The sequence below is a fragment of the Apium graveolens genome, chromosome 10 (assembly GCF_009905375.1).
Source record: "Apium graveolens cultivar Ventura chromosome 10, ASM990537v1, whole genome shotgun sequence".
Lineage (NCBI taxonomy): Eukaryota > Viridiplantae > Streptophyta > Magnoliopsida > Apiales > Apiaceae > Apium > Apium graveolens.
This window is the reverse complement of record NC_133656.1, coordinates 225,076,271-225,093,511: the sequence shown is the minus strand read 5'-3', so window position 1 is coordinate 225,093,511 and position 17,241 is coordinate 225,076,271. Positions and strand designations below refer to the sequence as shown.

General features: G+C 40.5%; 1 non-coding gene across 1 annotated transcript; it reads left to right on the top strand.

The window, feature by feature from the left end:
- Window positions 1–15,951: 15,951 nt before the first annotated feature.
- On the top strand, window positions 15,952–16,058 carry LOC141694221 (small nucleolar RNA R71). The gene has a single exon (XR_012563545.1). It is a non-coding gene; the product is annotated as a small nucleolar RNA R71 (small nucleolar RNA).
- Window positions 16,059–17,241: the final 1,183 nt, after the last annotated feature.

Genomic DNA, 17,241 nt, shown 5'->3' with positions numbered 1-17,241 from the left:
TGATTCAATGGGATAGGTTTACCCGACTGTTCTTAGAAAAGTATCTCCCTAGGTTTATGGAAACCCAGATGGAGATTAAGTTTCTGGAGTTGAAACATGATAGGATGACTGTGGCAGAGTATGAGGCCAAGTTTACTGAGCTATCACGATTTGTGCCTGAATTTGTGAATACCGAAGAGAAGAAAGCGCGAAGGTTTCAGCTTGGTCTGAAACAGTGGATCCAAAACCGAGTGGCGGTACTAGAGCTGACAGATTATGCCACCTTAGTGCAGAAAGCCTCGATTGTTGAAGCTGGCAGTGAGTAGAGTGTGAAGAGAAAGGAAAATAGGAAGAGAAAGATAGGATACCAAGGCGGAGGAGGAGGAGTAGGAACCGGGAATAGGAGCCTTCCAAGAAGGTTCATCAAGGGAGTGGTGTCGCAACCTGCGCGAGGCCCCGGATTCATAAAGGTCCCAAGTGAGAGTGTTGGTCAGGGCGGCGGATAATCTAGGGCAATATTTCATAGCCAACCATGTGCCCCAATACCAGAATGTCAGATATATGGAAAAAGACACCTTGGGGTGTGCACTCAGGCAATAGCCCCTCTGAAATATTATAGGTGCGACCAACCCGGATACCTTGCCAACAATTGTCCCCAATATAGCAAGACATGTTTCCAATATGGGAAAGTAGGGTATATGAGGAAGGATTGCCCGACGTTGAAGCCCCCAGTCTCAGGGATGAGCAGAGCTGCATCCAACCGACCCCCAGCTACTAGGACCTTCAACATGACCGTTCAGGATGCTGTCCGAAACACTGACGTGATAGCAGGTACCCTTCTGTTAAATTCCGAACATGCAAATGTCATATTTGATTCTGGAGCAACCAAGTCATTTATATCTCAAGATTTTGCTAAAAATTTAAAACTTAACGCCATACCCTTACGTGAGCAAACAAAGAAATAATTCATGTGAATCAAGTACACCCTAAGTGCAAGTTGAAATTAGAAGGGAAGGTCTTCGAGGTTTACCTAATCCCCTTTGCGTTGGGAGAATTTGATGTAATCTTAGGAATGGATTGGTTATCCATTAATGGAGCGCAAATAGATTGTGAACAGAAGAGGGTAAAGATAAGAGTGCAAAATAGAAAAGGAGTAGTGTTTAGAGGTCAACGACAGAACCAGAAATTTCTGACCATGCTACAGGCAAAAAGATTATTAAGAAAAGTTAACGAGGCCTATTTGGCGTATGTGGTAGATACTAAGAAGGGAGTCCCTAATATAAATGACATACCCGTAGTGAACGAATTCGAGGATGTGTTTCCAGTGAACTTACCAGGGTTGCCACTTGACAGGAAAATAGAATTCGCTATAAAATTAGCGCCAGGAATGATACCGATATTCAAGGCCCCATATAGGCTAGCCCCAGTTGAGATGAAGGAACTAGCTTCTCAACTGCAAGAGTTATTAGATAATGGAATGATAAGACCCAGTGTGTCGCCATGGGGAGCGCCAGTACTGTTCGTAAAGAAAAAGGATGGCAGTATGAGGTTATGCATAGACTATCGAGAGCTGAATAAGATGACTATTAAGAATAGGTATCCTCTCCCTAGGATTGATGACCTATTCGATTAACTTAAGAGAGTTGTACATTTTTCCAAAATAGATTTGAGGACAGGATATCACCAGCTGTAAATCAAACCTGAGGATATACCGAAGACTGCTTTTCGCACTAGGTATGGACACTATGAGTTCTTAGTCATGTCGTTTGGGCTAACCAATGCACCCGCAACCTTTATGAATTTGATGAACAGAGTGTTCAAAAAGTACCTAGATATATGTGTGACAGTTTTTATAAATGATATTCTAATCTACTCAAAGACAGAGCAAGAACATGCAGAACATTTAAGGATAATCTTAGAAATCTTGAGGAACGAGAAATTGTATGCCAAGTTCTCGAAGTGCGAGTTTTGGTTAAGAGAAGTTCAGTTTTTAGGACATGTGGTGAGTAGCAAAGGAGTTTTAGTTGACCCCGCCAAAATAGAGGCGGTATCCAACTGGGAAAGACCAACTACCCCAACAGAGGTTAGGAGTTTTGTGGGTTTAGTAGGATATTACCGAAGATTCGTGCAAGACTTTACTAAGATAGCTGGTCCACTGACTAGACTTACCCGGAAGACAGAATAGTTTGTATGGACAGAGAAATGTGAGGAAAGATTTCAGGAACTGAAAAGGAGGCTGGTGTCAGCTCCAATGCTCGCTCTTCCCGATGGAAAGGGAGAGTTTGTGATATACAGCGACGCATCGCTTAAAGGATTAGGATGTGTACTGATGCAGCACGGAGAAGTTATAGCATATGCCTCTCAGCAATTGAAGGAGTATGAGAGCAGATACCCGACGCATGATCTAGAATTAGCAGCCATAGTGTTTGCCCTGAAAATTTGGAGACACTGCCTATACGCTGAGAAATGCGAGATCTACACAGACTATAAAAGCCTCAAATATATTTTCACTCAGAAGGAACTGAACATGAGAGAGAGGAGATGGTTAGAGTTGATTAAGGACTACGACTGTAAAATTTTGTATCACCCGGGTAAAGCCAATGTGGTGGCTGACGCCCTTAGTAGGAAGGAAAGAATCAAGATGATAATGACATCAGAGGAGTTAATTAAAGAATTTGAGAAAATGGAAATCGACGTGAAAATGACCGGTAAAGGAACAAAAGGATTATTTGAGATTAAGCTAGTGTCGGAACTGACTGAAAAGATACGAGTATGTCAAGAAAAGAAGATGAGCGAAGAAAGAGGAACATTGATCGGTGAGGAAGTGAGATGCGAGAAGGACGATAAAGGGATTCTGAGGTATGCGTCCCGAATTTGGATACCAAATTTGCAAGAGTTAAAGGACGAGCTGCTGAATGAGGGACACAGCTCCCGATATTCAATCCACCCAGGAAGTACGAAGATGTACCGTGACCTTAAGGAATATTATTGGTGGCCTAATATAAAGAGAGAAGTAGAATAGTGGGTCAGCAAGTGCAAGACATGCCAGAGAGTGAAGGTTGAACATCAGCGACCTAGTGGACTATTACGGCCCCTGGAAATTCCGGAATGGAAATGGGAGCATATAACCATGGATTTTGTGACAGGCCTCCTAAGGACAAAGACCAATCACGACGCCATATGGGTTATCATAGATAGATTGACCAAGTCCGCACACTTTCTACCAATCAAAGAAATGTACACCATAGACAAGTTGGTGGATATTTACTTGAAAGAAATTGTAGTAAGACACGGCGTTCCTATAGCCATAGTGTCAGATAGAGACCCAAGGTTTAATTCCCGATTTTGGAGAAGCTACCAAGAATGCGTAGGCACCAGACTAAACATGAGTACCACTTACCACCCCCAGACTGATGGACAAAGCGAAAGGACTATTCAGACCCTATAAGATATGCTGCGAGTATGTGCCATTGATTTTAAAGGAAATTGGAATGATCACTTACCCCTTATCGAATTTGCCTACAATAATAGCTATCACACTAGCTTAGGAATGCCTCCGTATGAAGCTCTTTATGGAAGGAGATGTCGCTCTCCCCTATGTTGGGATAAAGTTGGAGAACACAAGATAATATGACCAGAGTTGGTCCAACAGACCGGGGAAATGATGGGACTCATCAGGAAAACAATGGTAGCAGCTCAGGACAGACAAAAGAAGTACGCCGGCCAGACCAGAAAGGATAGGGAATATGAAGTAGGATAATCAGTGTTATTGAAGGTATCTCCGTGGAAAGAAGTGATGAGATTTGGGAAGAAAAGGAAGTTGAGTCCCAGATTCATAGGACCCTTTGAAATTTTGAGGAGAATAGGACCTCTAGCTTACGAGCTCGCCTTGCCTCCTAATCTGCAACAAGTGCACAACGTGTTCCATGTGTCCATGTTAAGGAAGTACCATGCAGATGTACGACACGTGATAGAATACGAGCAGGTAGATTTACAACCAGACCTGACCTACATCGAGCAGCCAGTAAGGATAATGGACCAAAAAGAACAAGTGCTGAGGAACAAGACTATGAAGTTGGTTAGAATCTTATGGAGGAATCAAAATGTCGAAGAGTCAACTTGGGAACTTGTAGACGCAATGAGGAATAGATACCCCCACTTATTTTCTAATTGATTCCGGGACGGAATCCTTGTTAGAAGGGAAGACTGTCATAACTCAAATTTTTGAGACCTTGTAAAACGTTTAATGAATAGTAACCCTAACGGACGGGAAAAACTTTTGAGCCCACGCTATGAAGTGCATGAGAAAATGAGTTTCGGAGTTGATATTATGATTATACGTACCAAATAGGTGTATGTAAATGCTATTAGTTTTCGAAAAAAATGAGCTTTGAAAAACGACCATATTTACGAATCATCGAGGATTACGGGAATCATAATATAATTACGAATATAAAACCCTACAGAATTATATCCAAGTATGATAATTCAAAATATAAGGAATAAATACGAAAGGAATTACGTCGCGAACCATTTACGAGGAAGTATTACGAAAACGTGTAAGCGACCGAGCGAACGCGTAAACGATTAAATAAACGTAACGCACTAACTAACCATGGTAAGAAAGTAACCATGGTTACTTTATCAAATAGTGAGCTAGAGATAGGATGATCAACCAAGGCTAATGGAACAGTAAGCTAAGGAAGCTAAGCAAGTGGCTTAGCTTGTAATCTACCACAAGCTAGTAGATTTGTACATGGATTTGGCAACAAGAATAAACCTAGGATCCTAAACTAGGAGAATATCAAATCAATAAAAGATATAACCAACATCATTTCCTAGAAGCAACCAAGGAGCAAGCATAAAAACAATCCCTTTCTCCCAAAGAAGCTCCATTTGGCTTCTTCTTCAAAACCAAGGAAATCAAATTCAAATCTTCAAGTTCTAGCCATGGATAAATCCTCCCATTAGATCTCAAGCTTCCTAACAACCAAACTAAGGTAATATAAATCTTTGATCCCTTTTTATTAAGGTTTTATGGGTGAAATAAAATCAAGAAAGTTGCTAATGGATAGTATGAATAGTAACTCTTCTTTGGTTTCTTGATTTCAATGGTGGTTTTAGGTTCCAAAAACCATACCAAGCACTCCCAAAACTTCACCATCACCAAGAACACATCTCAAGCTTTCAAGAAAGGTAAAAATCTTTGACCCAAATTTATTTAAGATTCAATTTCAAGATCTTTTTAGTATGTAGTTGTAAACCTAGTTTTAGTAGTGATATTGTTGAGATCTTGATGTTTAGTTAAGTAGATTTAAGGTTGATTGTTGTTGCCTCAAGAATATGATGTTCTTGAGAGGAGTTAGTGTGTTGATGATGATATGATGATTGTTGGTGGTAGTATAAAGATTTAAGGCATAAACGAAACTCCGATCGTAAACGTAATCTCGCTAAAACGAACAAAGCGTAACTTTAAATTTCTGCAGAAATTCCTGAAGATATAGACTATAGTTTCTTGAAAATTAACCCTTTTTTATGATAGATAATGTTATAAGGATCGTTTACGTGCTTGAATCGCTTGATTTCAATTTACGGATCAAAACTTATGGCCGTTTATTAAAAGTGGTTTACGCGACAAAAAACTGCTACGAATTACGAATTTTGAAAATATAAAGGACCGACTTAAGAAGGTTCATAAATCATGAAATTTTTACAGAGAGTAGAATATTGAGTTTCCTAACTTTCATAAAAATTTTAAGTAAAAATAATTATTTTTCAAGTTTATTAAAATATCGGAGTCAAAACCGCGCGATTAGAAACCGTAGAATCCATAAGCGAATCCAACGACGAAAATGAAAATGAACTTAAGATACTTTGAAAATAGAGGTGATCATGATGTGAATAAGGACTTAAAGAAACAATAAGGGTAATGTAAGTTGAGAGGATGCATAATAATTAGCGCATGAGTGCGGGTAGCCGTAAATTAGAACGGGACTTAACGAAATGAATTGTGTTCAAGATTATAGATTTCCGAGCGGAACCTAGAGTATCCTCCACCTCGAGATACCCAGGCAAGTTTACGAACCCAACTCCATTTTACTGTTGTGTTGTGAAAGGATTGTTTTATTATCATTGCATAAATACCATGCTTGCCATGATACACAATAATTGAATTTTTCGCATAATGTAGCGATGTTGTACAATAAATATATATCGTAAAATATTTAATTCCGCTTTAAGCGTGATGTATAATTATAAGACCGAGAGTCGGTCGGGATTTTAAGATGAAAATACCTTGAACATTAAAGGGACTCAACGTTTTAAAGGATAATAGTACGTTTTAAAGGGACTCAACGTCCACTTACGAAACATTAAAAATACCTCGAACTTTTATCAAAACGATTTTCCAACGATCATATTCCCTCAACTATATTTTATTATTCGAATAATAAATATCTTATACATATTCCTTTATTATGGGAGAAGTATACTCCAACGATTATTTATTTCAAACCCGATTAAATATTAAAGATTAGTAATTGCGTAGACATAAACTAGTTGAGGAATATTATTTTAAATATTCTTTTAAAGAGTAAACTCATTCGAGGTTTAATTATTTATCGATTAATTAATTATTATTTATTAAAGGGTTTATTTATGATTTAAAATTATAAAACCTGATTTAAAATACTCTCTGATTTTCTGGAAAATCATTCGAATAATTTTAGATCGTCGGAGAATATTATCTCGACTTATTTTTATATTTTGAATGTAGTTTCAAAGAGAAACTCCCCCCTTATTTAATTATTTGTTGACAACGGTCAACTCACTCTTGCTTTCTTTTAAATGACACAACACAACAGTGAATCAAGATGCCTACGATGAGAACTGTTAGGGCGAAAACACGCGCTAATATTCACGCAAGTATACGCGTTCGCAAGTAATATAGAATACTTTCTAGTTCGTTCCCTCAGAGACTCAGACTAAATTATTGTCTAATTAAACTCACTCACCAATGTATGATTACTTCTCAATGTTAAGATAATAACACTTAAAATTGTTGATTAAATATTAACTATAATTAACTACTTAATTAACCACTTAACTAACACTTCAATTTATCAATAATAAAACACTCATGAGATCACAACTTCATTATTACTTCATTCTATAGCCATTGTTATTACCTTTAGCATGTGACAGTGATGATATTAACCGAATAACACGAAACTGATAAAAGCCAACTTTCATTGTACTAATACCATTCTACCAAGCATCCATAATTAAGATAGAAGTTGAATAGTCATCAATTATGTTGAGTTCCTATATGTCTACAGAAATTGACAACACAACGATTTAAGCACAAGTTATTCCTTTTGATTACATAGGGCAAATAAAACTGTTAGAGTTACCCACTAATCATGCACAACGTACATGAACCTATGCTAGCATGGCAAGTTCTAAATCTCAAGATCCACCGTCGCTTCACAAGAGATTAACACCCTATCTTATATGTTCGCGACGCACATAAGACGAATACGCACAACCAATACTAGATATCATGCAATCATCACACACTAAAGTATTAAACAATTAACTAAAGAATTCTATAATAAATCCGTTGCAACCCCATGATCACAATTAGCCCATAATAGAACTTATCGCCATCATGGGTTCATATGAAATCATGACAAACAAACACAAGAAAATAATAACTAAACTAATTATATTAAAACAGAGTACGTCACAAGAGTAAATAAGTCAAAGCAAGAAAACTAGCATCCAACGTTACAACGAAACAAGAATCACAAGAATATATGCTTCCTCTTCGTTGCGGTGTGCTAAATCGGTCTTCTTCCTTATCTCCTTCGCTTCTTGCATAAAACACAATCTAAAACATAATCTCCTTAATAATCTCTGTGAAAAACGTCTCAAATCTACCTATATAATAGTCCCATAAAACTCAGATTACATAGAAGTTGGAAGCCAAACAGAAGTAGAAGTCTAAAATAATTTATCTTTTTCCCCGACCCTGCGCGGCCGCTCAGCATAGCTGCGCGGGCGCGCAGGTTGCTGCGCGGCCGCTCAGCATTGCTGCGCGGGCGCGCAGGCCTCTACTGGAAAAAATCCAGGTTTGCTCCGTTTCTTCGCCGTAATCTGCCCATTCCTTTCCTCTCGCAATGGTGAACACATGCCAAGGCTTATTCTTGATGATTCCTCCCCCGAAATGCAACTAATACCCTGAAATGCATAAACACTAGAAAAACGCATCAAATACACAAAATACTTGATTTCAAGACACCAATTTAAGCCATTTTAAGACGTTCTAAGTGGTATAAAATGCCACTTATCACACCCCCAAACTTAAATCGATGCTTGTCCTCAAGCGTCACAGACTCAAAAACAAATAAAAATATGCATGAATGCAATCTATATAAAAATGCAACGATCCCCCTTACTACAATTAACCAACCAAATTGTCACATCTCAACGAATGCAGTTAGACAACTAAAGATCAATAAACTCATGCAAACGGACATACAGCCAGAAACGTGGTGTGTGCAAATGCTTAACAGATATGCTTCGGAACTAGACCAATTACTATGACTAGACTATCCTCAAGGCAATCCTACAATTATACAAAGAATAAAAATTCTAGGCACAAAGTGATATACAACACTACAAGAACTCTGGAGCTTACTACGGAATCGTGCTTTTTATTTACAACTCAAATGCTTATTTGACCGTGCAATGAGTGAGGTCCACAAAAGACTTATACAATGGTATCCATGTAACGAGCGTTAGGTTAGCGGATCCCAGACTCTAAAAGCCTTAGGTCACTAGGCACAAAGTCCCCTAAGAACTTAATAACTCGAATACCAAAGAGCCCACTCTTGATCAATTATGCAAAAATATTTTTTTTTTTATTTTCTTCTGAGCAAGTGCGTTTCGCTCCATCTTGCTCAACCCTAGACTACTCGCAACATATGCAAGCCGGCTACTAGCCATTTGACGCCTAGCCACAACTAGCAACAACTTCCATATTTTTTTCTCCAAATTTTTTCTTTTTCATGTCTTTATCACTAAGAACCTATAATCGAATTCTAAGCATAATAAGTAGATTGACCTTGAAAACAACCAAATCATAACAACAATCTAGCCCTTACGCATTCTTTAAGACTTAGTGGACTTACAATTATTTCTAGCATGCATATCAACCTACACAACTTAATATCACTTTAATGCTATCACTACACTCGCATCAATATCACAATTCAGTCGACAAATCATTGCAAAATGGATCATGGTAAATGCATGAGCTACATGACATTCATAAAAAAAACTAAATGGCATAAATTATGCAACTATATGAACTAAACTATCATGAATATGCAACTAAATGACACACACACAATAATCCTTAACTACCACCCCCAAACTAAAAATCTTCACTGTCCTCAGTGAAAGTAGTAGAAAGGAACACAGGGTATACCTACTCGGAGTCATCATCATCATCACCCTCAGTGGGTGAAGTATCAGGCGGTGGGTATGCAGAGTCCTCACCAAAAATTGGCCACTGGATATCAGCTCCAAGGCCTTGAAAAGCAGTCCCTAACGCAAGGGTGAGCTCCTGAGCAAACCTGCTCTGCGTCTCATACATGGCATCCATCCGCCGTGAAAGCCTCCTATACTGGGCATCACCCATCCCAGCACCCTCCTGAGCTCTCGAAGAACCAGCCTCACCACGCCCTGGCCTAGCCATAGTAGCACCTCGTGCTGGACGCCCTCCAGGAAGACGATAACCCAGCCCATGCTCCTCAGGCTCACCACCGGTCCACTCCTGCATCCCATTCAGAGTGCCAGAATCAATCGGAGCTGCTGGCAACTGCAACTGCTCATGAGCCGTCCAGTTCACTCCCACTGCTCGGCATGGCTTCGTAACCGTAGATGCATAAGGGATGTTCATATGCTTTGTTCCCCTCAAAAACTTCAGAATTCCTTGGTAGATAAACTCACCAAGGTCCACATAGTACTCATCATGCAGAATTCCCCACAACAACTGTGCTCTCTCAACTGTGACCTCGTGTGTATGTGAAGAAGGCAAAATATTAGCACATATAAATGCATTCCATGCACGGGCAGACCTGTTCATGGCGATCACCGGAAAGTGACGATACTCATTATTGGCTGGACTGCGGTTCCAAACTGTGCCCGGTCGACAGAGAGTCGCACAAATCAAATCCCAGTCAAAATCCTCAGCAGTCTTTTCATTCCAGTTCTCCTCCTCGGGCTTCCTCTCTCGCTGCCCAATCACACGGCGAATCGCCGCAGGATGATAATCAACCGTCAGCCCACGGACTACAGAAAACCCATTCTTTTCAGCCTTCGCGTTTGCGTAGAACTCGCGAACAACGCTCATCGGTACTGCTTCGGGCGACTCACAAAAAGCTATCCACCCCTTCTCTGCAATCATGGGCAACAACTCACCATCCCTCCCTGATGGTAAAAACCCCCTCTCCTTCAGAATCGGCTTCCCCAACAGCCTAGCGTACTCCTCCTCCGCAGCTCTGTCAGTTAATCGAGGCCTTGCAGCAGTACCCCTCGATGAATCAGCAGTAGGAACTGTGTTGCTGCTGTCAATAGTGCGTGCTCTCTTGGGTGCCATTGATTCGTGAATAAAAGTGTGTAAGAACTGATTTTTGATGTTTGTGAGAGGGTTTAAGTGTAGGAAGTTTTGTGGGAGATATGTAGGATAGGTGTATGTATATATAGGGTGTGGGTTAGATTAGGGTTTGGGAATTAAGGGATAAAATGATGGGGTAGTGGGAACAATTCATGGGTTTATGGGCTAAACTGTTTTTGTGTTTTTTTTTTTTTCTGAACTGTAAAAAATTTTCTGAAACTCGACCCCTGCGCGGCCGCTCAGCATATCTGCGCGGGCGCGCAGCAAGCTGCGCGGCCGCTCAGCATAGCTGCGCGGGCGCGCAGAGGGTCTCTGGAAAAAAAAATTTTCAGCCCCTGTTTTCTGATTTTTTTGTGTTTTTGGATAGGTTATTAACTTCTAAGGGTTCCTGTAACAGCAATTCATGGGTTGCCTCCCACGCAATGCTTCTTTTTCGTCATTAGCTTGACGTTCCGTACCTTTCTCAAGTAGTCAACAAAATGGCACTAACCACCTCTCGGTTTGCCATGTCCCCATAGTAGTGCTTCAACGGCTGACCGTTAACCTTGAATGCTTGGTCCGAATCATTCTCAAAAATTTCCACCGCTCCATGTGGAAACACAGTTTTGACAATAAAAGGTCCAGACCACCTTGATTTCAACTTTCCAGGAAAAAGTCGGAGTCGAGAGTTGAATAAAAGAACTTGTTGCCCTGGCACAAATAACTTAGGATGTAGCTTCCTATCGTGCCACCTCTTTACCTTTTCCTTATACATTTTGTTATTCTCGTACGCTTGAAGTCAAAATTCATCAAGTTCATTAAGCTGAAGCATTCTTTTCTTACTAGCTGCATCTAAATCCAGGTTCAATTTCTTCAATGCCCAGTAGGCCTTATGCTCAAGCTCCGCCGGTAGATGACATCCCTTACCGTACACCAACTGAAACGGTGACATCCCAAGTGGAGTTTTGTATGCTGTTCTGTAAGCCCAAACAGCTTCATCGAGCTTTAAAGACCAATCCTTCCTTGACGGACAAACAACCTTCTCTAGAATACGCTTTATCTCTCTGTTAGACACTTCCGCTTGACCATTTGTTTGCGGATGATAGGCAGTAGCTACTCGATGATTCACATTATAACGCTGCATCATAGAAGTGAACTTACGGTTGCAAAAATGCGATCCTTCATCACTTATGATTACCCGAGGTGTTCCAAACCTTGTGAAAATTTGCTTATGAAGAAAATTTAGCACTGCCTTTGCATCATTTGTCGGTAAAGCTTTAACTTCGACCCATTTTGAGACATAATCGACTGCCAGCAAGATGTACTGATTATTGCAAGACGAGATAAAAGGCCCCATGAAATCGATTCCCCATACATCAAAGACCTCGACTTCAAGCATCATATTTAATGGCATTTCATCCTTCCTTGACAAATTTCCCACTCTTTGGCAACGATCACACCTTAAAACAAACTGATGAGCATCCTTGAACAAAGTAGGCCAGAAAAAACCTGCTTGCAGAATACGAGCTGCCGTCTTCTCACCTCCATAGTGTCCACCATAAACTGTGGAATGGCAGTCTCGTAATATCCCCTCCGTCTCACAGAACGGGATACATCTCCTGATGATCTGGTCAGCTCCCTGTCTAAACAAATATGGTTCATCCCACATATACCACTTCACCTCATGCAGAAACTTCTTCTTTTGAGCGGATGTTAAATTAGGAGGCATTATGTTGCTGACGAGATAGTTTACAATATCTGCAAACCATGGTTCTTCCTCCTGAATTGCAAACAACTGCTCATCCGGAAAAGATTCATTGATTAACGTCCTATCTTGTGAAGTAGAATCGGGATACTCCAACCTAGAGAGATGGTCAGCTACTTGATTCTCAGTACCTTTTCTATGAGAATCCCGAAGAGTTTTTTATTTTGGTGAGATACTCATGCATATATTTAGTATCCTTCTTTTTTTTTCTTTAAGAGGTAAGGTAAAACTTTTGATCTCTAACTCAAATTCCTGAAGTAAAAGCACCCAACGAATGAGTCTCGGCTTTGAATCCTTCTTAGAAACCAGATAGCGAATAGCTGCATGATCAGTGAATACTGTTACTTTCGTACCAAGCAGATAAGATCGAAATTTCTCAAAGCCAAAGACTATAGCCAAAAGCTCCTTCTCAGTAGTGGTGTAGTTCAATTGGGCACCATTTAAAGTCTTACTCGCATAGTAGACCACATGGAAGAGAATTTTCTTGCGCTGTCCCAGAACTGCACCTACCGCATAATCACTTGCATCACACATCATCTCAAACGGTTCTGTCCAATCTGGTGCTGTAATAACTGGTGCAGTGATCAAACTCTCCTTGAGAGTCTCGAATGCTGCCAAACATTCATCATCAAATTTGAACGGCACATCTTTCTCAAGCAAATTGCACAACGGCTTAGATATCTTTGAAAAGTCCTTGATGAATCGCCGATAAAAACCCGCATGACCAAGAAAACTACGGATTCCTTTCACAGAATTAGGTGGGGGAAGATTTTCAATGACTCCCACCTTGGCCTTGTCCACCTCCAGACCCTTGATAGAGACCTTACACCCAAGGATAATGCCTTCACGCACCATAAAATGACATTTCTCCCAATTAAGCACCAAATTAGTTTCCACGCATCTTTTGAGTACGGCGCGCAGATTATTCAAACATTCATCATATGAGTGTCCAAAGACGGAGAAGTCATCCATGAACACTTCGACGTTATTTCCAATCATGTCAGAGAATATAGCCATCATACATCTCTGAAAAGTGGCTGGGGCGCCACATAACCCAAACGAAACTCTGCGAAAAGCAAATATGCCAAATGGACAAGTGAAGGTAGTCTTTTCCTGATCCTCTGGTGCAATACAAATCTGATTATACCCGGAATAACCATCCAGAAGACAAAAATACTCATGACCCGCCAATCTGTCAAGCATTTGATCAATAAATGGAAGGGGGAAGTGATCCTTCCTTGTGGCTTTGTTCAATTTTCTATAATCCATGCATACTCTCCATCCTGTAACTGTTCGAGTAGGGATGAGCTCATTCTTTTCATTTGCGACCACAGTGATACCTCCCTTCTTAGGTACACATTGTACAGGGCTCACCCACGAGCTGTCAGAAATAGGATAAATGATGCCTGCATCTAGCCATTTCAGAATTTCTTTCTTCACCACCTCCTTCATGATGTGATTCAGTCTTCGCTGTTGTTCCACAGTTGGCTTACTACCTTCCTCTAGCAGAATTTTATGCATACAATATGAAGGACTTATCCCCTTGATGTCTGCTATGGTCCATCCTATAGACGATTTGAATTCTCTCAAAATCCTTAAGAGCTTGTCTTCCTCACTACCTGAAAGGTCAGATGAAATAATAACAGGTAACGTAGATGAATCACCTAAAAAAACATACCTCAAGTGTTCAGGTAATGGTTTGAGCTCCAAGGTAGGTGCTTCCTCTATTGATGGTTTGAGCTTCCCTTCAGCATTCTTAAGGTCAGAAGTACCCAGAGATTCAAATGGTATGTCCAGCTTTCGCTTCCATGGAGAAGCGTTCAGATATTGTAATTGCTCGTTGCTATCTTCATCATCGCTGTCAAAATCCCCCACTAAGGCCTTTTCCAATACATCAGACATTAGCATGTGATCGAGTTCCGAAGTAACTGCAGTATCAATCACATCCACTTTTAAGCACTCCTCATCTTCTGTAGGGAATTTCATTGCCTTGAATACATTGAAGGTTACATCCTGATCTTGGACCCGCATAGTAAGTTCACCTTTTTGCACATCTATCAAGGTACGGCCAGTAGCCAAGAAAGGCCTTCCCAAGATTATGGGAATCTTCTTATCTTCCTCAAAATCCAGAATAACAAAATCTGCTGGAAAGAAGAGCTTATCCACCTTGACGAGCACATCTTCAACTATGCCCCTTGGGTAAGTAATGGAACGGTCAGCCAATTGTAGCGACATGTATGTGTGTTTTGGATCAGGCAGATCCAGCTTTTTAAAGATCGACAACGGCATCAGATTAATACTTGCTCCCAAATCACAAAGGCACTTGTCAAAAGTTAGATTGCCAATGGTGCAAGGAATGGTGAAGCTTCCTGGATCTTTCAGTTTTGGTGGTAACTTTTGCTGCAGAACAGCGCTGCATTCTTCCGTGAGAGCAACGGTTTCAAGGTCATCCAGTTTCACCTTCCTTAAAAGAATAGTCTTCATAAACTTCGCATAACTAGGCATTTGTTCCAGAGCCTCAGCGAAAGGTATATTGATGTGAAGTTTCTTGAACACCTCCAGAAACTTCCCGAACTGTCTATCCAGCTTTTGTTGCTGCAATCTCTTAGGAAAAGGTGGTGGAGGATAGAGCTGTTTCTCCCCTGTATTAGCCTCAGGCAGAGTGTGTTCAACAGTAGTCTTCCTTGGTTCCGCCGCTTTCTCCTTTTGCTTAGATTCTTCATCTCTAATTTCAGCTTCTACTTCTTTTGCCTTTTCAGCATCAGCTACTTTTCCAGACCTTAATGTAATAGCCTTGACTTGCTCTTTAGCTTCCTTCCTGCCTGGTACTTCCGTGTCACTGGGAAGAGTGCCAGGTTGACGATTGAGCACTGCATTGGCTAATTGACCGATTTGATTTTCCAAGGTCTTGATAGAAACCGCCTGACTCTTGCACAACAGCTTAAGTTCCTCAAAATCAGCACTAGTGGGTGCAGCTGCACTTCCCTGTTGAGGATATGATTGCCTTGTAGCATACTGCTGTGGTTGCTGGAATCCAGGTGGGTTAAACTGTTTACTCACTCCTTGCTGATATGGTGGCTGAATAGCATTCTGATTATTCCCCCAACTGAAATTTGGATGATTTCTGTTGTTAGGATGATAGGTCGCTGGCACATGCTGCTGTTGTCGCTGATAATTATTCACATACTGAACAGATTCGTTGACAAGAGAACACTGATCCGTAGCATGAGAACCTGCACAAAGCTCACAAACCATAGCTATTTGATTAACTCCATACGTAGCCAGAGAATCAACCTTCATTGATAGCGTTTGGAGCTAGGCTGCAATAGCGGTGGCTGCATCAACTTCCAGAATACCTGCTACCTTGCCTGATGTCATCCTCTGAGTTGGGTTTTGATGCTCATTTGCAGCCATCGTCTCGATAAAATTATACGCCTCAGTATAGCTTTTAGCCCATAAGGCGCCTCCAGCTGCTGCATCGAGCATGGGCCGAGATTGGGCCCCCAAACCATTATAGAAACCAGTGATCACCATCCAATCCGGCATTCCATGATGTGGACATTTTCTCAACATTTCCTTGTAGCGTTCCCAAGCCTCGTACATAGATTCTGTAGGTTGCTGCGCAAACTGAGTAAGAGCACTCCTCATAGCAGCAGTCTTTGCCATTGGATAAAACTTCACCAGAAACTTTTGCGCAAGATCTTGCCACGTAGTGATGGACCCAGCTGGTTCAGAATGTAACCAGTCTTTAGCCTTATCCCTCAGTGAGAATGGGAAAAGCCTCAACTTGATAGCCTCATCAGTCACGCCATTATACTTAAAAGTGCTGCAGATCTCGACAAAATTCCTTATGTGCATGTTGGGGTCTTCAGTTGCCGCTCCTCCAAAAGAAACAGAATTCTGCACCATCTGAATAGTGCTCGGCTTGATTTCAAAGGTGTTAGCTTGAATAGCCGGATGAAGGATGCTTGACTGAATGTCATCAATTTTAGGCTGAGAAAAATCCATAAGAGCTGGATCAGCTTGAACAATACGATCTCCCATGTTTACTGGTTCTTTCTGCTCAGTTCCTGAATCTGAATCCTCAAAATCTAACTTCTCCGGAATATCAAGAACTTCGTCTGTCTCCTCAGCTGTATCTAAAGTCCTCTTGCGAGCACGAGAACGAGTTTGCATAAACGCTTGCTAAAGTACCTGAAACACAACCGAAAAGAGTAAGTAACTACTACGTCCTAATCACTGAGTCCTAATGACCAATGATGGTAAGTACATAAACTAAACAAATACGCCGAGTCCCCGGCAGCGGCGCCAAAAACTTGTTAGGGCGAAAACACGCGCTAATATTCACGCAAGTATACGCGTTCGCAAGTAATATAGAATACTTTCTAGTTCGTTCCCTCAGAGACTCAGACTAAATTATTGTCTAATTAAACTCACTCACCAATGTATGATTACTTCTCAATGTTAAGATAATAACACTTAAAATTGTTGATTAAATATTAACTATAATTAACTACTTAATTAACCACTTAACTAACACTTCAATTTATCAATAATAAAACACTCATGAGATCACAACTTCATTATTACTTCATTTTATAGCCATTGTTATTACCTTTAGCATGTGACAGTGATGATATTAACCGAATAACACGAAACTGATAAAAGCCAACTTTCATTGTACTAATACCATTCTACCAAGCATCCACAATTAAGATAGAAGTTGAATAGTCATCAATTATATTGAGTTCCTATATGTCTACAGAAATTGACAACACAACGATTTAAGCACAAGTTATTCCTTTTGATTACATAGGGCAAATAAAACTGTTAG